General features: G+C 37.9%; 1 long non-coding RNA gene across 1 annotated transcript in view; it reads left to right on the top strand.

Annotated features, from left to right (window-relative positions):
• Positions 1-3,202, top strand: part of LOC106681935 (uncharacterized) — a 12,699-nt gene extending 9,497 nt beyond the window's left edge. Inside the window, exon 3 of the long non-coding RNA XR_001343330.3 lies at positions 2,990-3,202. This is a non-coding gene — a long non-coding RNA (uncharacterized lncRNA). The remainder of the gene's footprint in view (positions 1-2,989) is intronic.
• Positions 3,203-6,187: the final 2,985 nt, after the last annotated feature.

Here is a 6,187-nt window from a genome sequence, read left to right on the forward strand (position 1 = left end):
ATAAATTATTTATATAAATAAATAAAATATTTATTTCCTTGGCTCCTTGGACCCATTCCTCTTTTGAAACGTGTCTAATACTTTTCGATCTAGTTTCATATTTTAGAAAAATGTTTTATAAAAATCGGTGATCCCACGTATGTAACCCCCCTTTTAAGTTTACAAATAAATATACACGTTTTTTATGGCAATAGTGTGTTTTTACTTTCACTTACTTACTTACTGGGTCAAGATATTTATTTTTGTTTTATAAAAAAAAAAAAGCAAAATTATTATCGCCAGCAGTATCATTACTATCAGTTACTCAAAGTATAACTTTTATAGCTAGGTATGAGCTTGTATTAAAAATCAACGATTAAAAATTATTGGAAAACAATTCTCATAACTGTTATTTATTGAGAGATAAATAACTAGTTACATTTCTAATTCCTGCTGAACGAAAGATTTTTTTCCGAAATTACGGGCCACATTTCGCCAGTTTTTCACAGACACTTTGTATTATTATTATTTAGTGAATAATTGTTATATAGTAAAAAATAAGTATATATTACTAGATACATGACTATTTCAAGACAATAAATTTTGATTGATTTGAAGTAAATATAAGGTCCTGGGCTGCAGATTATCGATTCTATGGAACCACAAGAAAGGGATAGCCTATTTTGATCGGTGTTGTTAAAATTTTATATGATAAATACATAGTGAGCAAATTTTTTCTTGAACCGTTTTGGTATGTCCAATACACCACAATAACTTTAATCATTATGGGAGTGATACTCAGAAAATACGGAAAAATATAAAAAGAAATCTTAAAGAAAAACCACCCATCTACGCAATCAGCTTCATTTGAAAAACGTAAGTGTTCAAAAAAAAAAAAGTAAGTCTTTACTAAAAATGTTTACACACTTCTTGAGAATAGGGCTCGAAGTTTCAAAGGATCCAATAAATTTTAATAGAAGTATATCCAGCTATTTGTAATCTAAGTTTTAGAGGTTGTTAAAAATTATTGAAGGTATATAAATTTTAATTTGTGGGAATGTCGTATAAAATAACGAACTTAATAATATATTTACACCAGTGGTTTTCAGTTTGAATGAACGAGTTTTTTGAGGAGAATTGACGAATCTGTATATCAGATTTATCTGGACAATCTCCTAATGTTCAGTAAGAACGAAAAAGATCGCGTGCAGCATTTACACAGCGTATTCCAGAGAATCAGGAAATTTGGGCTGAAATTATCGGGAGAGAAATCATCGCTGGGGCAGGAACAAATAATGTTTTTAGGCTACACTATTTCCAAGGAAGAAGTTAAACCTGCCGCGTATAAAGTCGCAGCTATAAGGAGCAATATCACGACGATTTGGTCGCTGCCAGCAGTGTTGGCAGGTCTCCGATTGTGGTTCCAACTCTATCAAGTTCCAGAGCGTATCTCATCAGATTCAGGCAGAGAATTCAACAATGCCATGATTCGAACAAAAATGAAGGACCTGGATGTAACATGGTATCTCAACACACCAGGGCACCCCAAGAGCACAGGAAGCATAGAGCGGCTTCATGGCACGTTGAGTGACCATTTTTTTTTTCCGGCTAAGACCCCATTGGAGTCCTATACTACCTAATCATGGTTAGGGGTCAAAGTTTTTCATTTTGTAGGACCGCCACACAATGAAAAAAGTCGACGGCCCAGGCCGGATTCGAACCGGCACCGCCAATAGACATCAAATTGGTAAGACTGTCTTAACCACTGAGCTACGGACGGCCCAAGCGACTGTCTTCGTTTATATCAGATCGAAAAGGGATTGTAACCGAATATATGCCTAAGGCTATAGCGGCATATATTCATTCCGTACATACCGTTACGGGGTTTTCACCATTTGGGTCCTCTTTGGGTTTCGAGGACACCGGCGGGACTATAAGGGCACGGCAGTGGACGGTGAGGAGATACACAACATGTTGCTAGAAGAAAGCACGGGAGGAATGGAAAAGGAAAAAAAAGGAGTGTGATTTTAAAGGTCACACACATGATGGGAGTGATCGAGACGATCGTATACAGAAAGTTGGGGTCTGATAGAGGTAAGGAGTTTCAGCAATACGAGGGTCCATTCAGGGTGATGATTATTAGGGAACACAATAGTGTTACTGTAGAAAGTATCAAAGAACCTAAAAAGAGGAGAACTGTCCATATTAAAGAGTTAAACCTTCCGGCAATGAAAATATAAAAACTGGAGTGTTCTCATATTGTATACTACTGCTACTGCCACTATTAGATTATATTACAGAAAAAATTGATATTAATGTGATTCTAATTTTTGTTATAAGAATTATTTTGACTTTTGTAAATATTGTGTTTTGTCCATTTTAGCTTATTTATGAATTGTATGAAGAGTTCTTTAATTTTATTCTTAGGTATAAAGTATGTATATAGAGCATAGGAGTTATTACAATGATACGTACATAGGAATTCATTTTTATTATAAATAGTTTTTCTTTTCTATGCTATTATATTGTATAGTATTAGTTTAGGAGGATTGTTCCTAAACTGGTGGAGGAGTTACGGTCTGAGTCAGCTCTTATTTCGATGTCAGCTGACTGAGGGAATCAGCTGATCGAATGTATATAAAGAGATGTACCGAATCCAATAAAGCCAGTATTTTACAGCAGTACAAGCGTAATCTTATTCCTTCTACTCTTTTTTTTTTTGTTTTGCGTTCGCCGATACTTAAGATATATATAACTTACAGTCAGCTGTACAACTCAGATTCAAATGTATATATAGACGAGCTGGACTCAATAAAGGACAGTGTTTGAGTAGCAACCGAGTTGGTCATTTCTCTATCCCTTTTCTCTTTTTTTACGTCTTTGTTTTAGCAAACATTTAACTGGTGCCGAAATCCGGGAACTTTAGATACCGGATTTCTGCCTATCACTACAAATATATGTTTTGATAAGATAATAATTAACCTAATATTTATATATTTTTTTCTTTCAGGAACGAAAGCCTAATCTATCATCGGTAGAACTGCTGATCGATGAAAAGTTGGCTTACCAGAAACCCATCGATCTTGAAATGTTTAACTTAATCGTCTGATAGGATTTTTATCCCTTTGTTATTATTTTTAAAAATTTAATTTCCTAATTGTTAATAGCCGCTAGAGCTTTTAAAGTTTTATTTTTGTTGTGTAATCATATTTAAGAATCTACATTAATTCAAGAGAGTTTTTTTCAAAAGTATAGTCTTTAAGCTATAATACCTATTAATTTAGAAGACTAAGATTAGAGATTAAGATGAAATTAAATTTGTTTTATTTTATCATGTAGTGTTCATTCGAAAAATTATCATTTATTGCTCTATTATATTCATGCCTTTAAAAAAAGATGTTTTCATAAATTTTATAATTATTTTTTGTTTGTTTTGATCCACAATTTTATTTATAATCACGAATAAAAATTCTACGACGAAAGAGAATTTGGAACTGAATGGAACTGTGACTCGATCGGAAACTAGAGTGATTGTGAGTACAAGACTAATTGCTATCGGGGCAGGAATATAAAGGCTTAGGATCGCTGGCTCAGGTCTGGGCAATATCAGTGCAGGTGCACTCGCACTTGGCTCCTTAACTATATAACTATTACATAATCAACTGATAGAAGTTGTATAGCTGATTGTAATTCTCCCCCACCAGTTTACGAACATTCCTCGTAAACTCAAAATATTACATAAATATATACAAAGAAAAAGTTACACATTAAATACAACAAAAGCAAGTAAGAATATATACACATTAAACCCTAAGAAAAGAAAACTAAAAAAAAACATCCCTATACGTAAAAAAAAAAAATACATACAACACTCCCTGTATATAAACCAAAACAAACAATTAACAATTTTCTTCAATAAAATTCTACTGAAACAATTTTTTGTGTTAGGAGGGAGTTGAGTGCAGTGGGAGTTTCTTCCTGTATCACGTGCTTTGGGTGCCGGTCGCATTTGGTGCTTAGGTATTAGACAATTACCTATAGTGTCTTGGATAGTGCGCTTCATTACCCTCCAAAAGTATCGCCGGCGCAGCGCCCGTAAAATTTCATTAAGCCCCCTTTGATTCGTCCTGCCCTGGTGATAAGCGAACGTCACCTCTTTTTGGCGTTATGGTTCCCGGAGAGTCACCATTATCGTGCACCGAATAAATGTCCGATATATACTGATTCTTTCTGCCCGCCAGAGACGCTGAACCTTGTACCAAAGAGCCAATATACAAGTGGTGGGTCTGTCCCGCTTTAGATGAATCTTTCAATGCTCGGCAAATCTGGTCTTCTTTGAAACCCGGTGAGGACCAGATGGTTGAGTTACTACAGTTGCCGTATTTCCAGTTCTCCATTTTCATTAACCCAGAAATTTTGGTTTTCCAGATAATCCGGCGGCGTTTGTCGTTAACGATCTCGTCTAACTCTTCAAATTCCGTGGATCTCTTGTCTGGTCTCACCCTGTCTTTGGAGATAGTGTGCCCCAAAAAAGTTAATAGTTCAGCGCCCCTAGTAATCGTAACACTCCTTTTACATCTTTGGGTACCGCCATCCTTTGCAGGACCGACACCTTCTGTATGTCTGGTCTCACTCTGTCTTTGGAGATAGTGTACCCCAAAAAGTTATTCTGGTGCTGGCCCAACACCGACCTCTGTTTGGATACCTTTAGGCCAAACTCTCTCATACACTGGAACACACTCCTTAGAAGGTCCACATGGTCCTCTTCCAATTTGCTGAACACCAGTAAGTCGTCCATGTACACCTGCTTCGTCCAGTCGTACCCCGCCTTTAAGTCGATGAAAATTTTCACTCCGCCCAATCTATCCAAAGTGTCCTCGAATCTCGGGATGAGTACTTCTCATCCACTGTGTTCTCGTTCAATCTACGGTAGCCGATGACTATGCGGTACTTTTCTGTGTCCATCCCCTGGCGTACTATTCTTTCGTACTGCCCACAAAGGACTAGTATATGGCGAGGTGCTATCTATAATTATTTTCTTCTTTCTCCGGTTCTCTATCTCTTCACTGATGTGCTGTCGAAATGCTTGGGGATACCGCCTTTCCCTTACATAATTCACCCAATCTTGCTACATACGGACCCCCCTATCTTGCGGGATCTAATGTACTGTTTTCCTAGTAGCTACCAGCCTGTCTCCCTCTTTGAAAAAAATATCGTCGTAATCTTCAGAAATTCTGGCTTCACAATTCTTCTCTTCCCATGCATCATTGCGCCAACGCTTTCTCCTTCTCCAAGGGTTAGATATGTTTCTCGGCCTTAGATATTCTATCCGGGTCCACCCCGGCTCTTCTACTTCTATTTGAGCCTTCACTTCAACTCAACCCTTGTCTCTATGAGATCTTAAGCACATTCCACAAACGAGCGGTTTCTCGGCATTCCCTCCTTCTTTCCCAGTTCTTTTGTGAACTGAATCTTCAGTACCAGCGAGAAATCACATCCGACCCTGTACTTGCATTGTCTCCATCATCTTCCTGAGTTTATCTGCGATTCTGTCATATCATGCCAGGAATTCTGCTCCGTACTGCCCACTAGACTGTCTCAGTCTCTCCTTTTCCCTAATCATCATAAATATGTCCTCCTTTGGGGCCCACCGTCCTCCTCCAAATGCCTTCTTTAATCTTTCTTTGATGACCCTCCAGAGGGTCTCTTCATCCGCCTGAATCTGACTGAGGATGCTCCTCTTTACTCTGCAAACGACCGCTGCTTTTACTGCCACCGCATCCTCACTGTCGAGTAGGTTTTCGATTGACTTAGCTTCAATTCGGCTTATCAGTTGGTCGGCCCCTTTTATAAAGTGGCTCAGTTCGCCAGGTGTACCGTTCTAGGTCAGAAAAGGCCTACTTTGATCCACACTTAGTGTTGAGGCGTGTGCTTCCGCAAGAGAGAGTTCCGGTAGTGGGGGAATCTGCGGGTGTGGAGGAATTACCTCTGAGGGAGGTGCATTCTCGACTACGTTTTAATTCTAAGCGTCCAGGTTCAAAACCGCTTGTCTGCCAATCCCGCCGGTAACACTTATTTACAAAAATGAAAGAAAAAAAATTGATTTGAAGGCAAAACAACAAAAAAACTTCTCTAAAACAAAAATTACTCCGGTATCTAATGTTCCCGGGTTTCGGCACCAGTTAAACTTTTGCGAGCACAAATACTA

Source organism: Halyomorpha halys, unplaced genomic scaffold, assembly GCF_000696795.3.
Source record: "Halyomorpha halys isolate HHAL.00 unplaced genomic scaffold, Hhal_1.1 Scaffold375.1, whole genome shotgun sequence".
NCBI classification, from domain to species: Eukaryota; Metazoa; Arthropoda; class Insecta; order Hemiptera; family Pentatomidae; genus Halyomorpha; species Halyomorpha halys.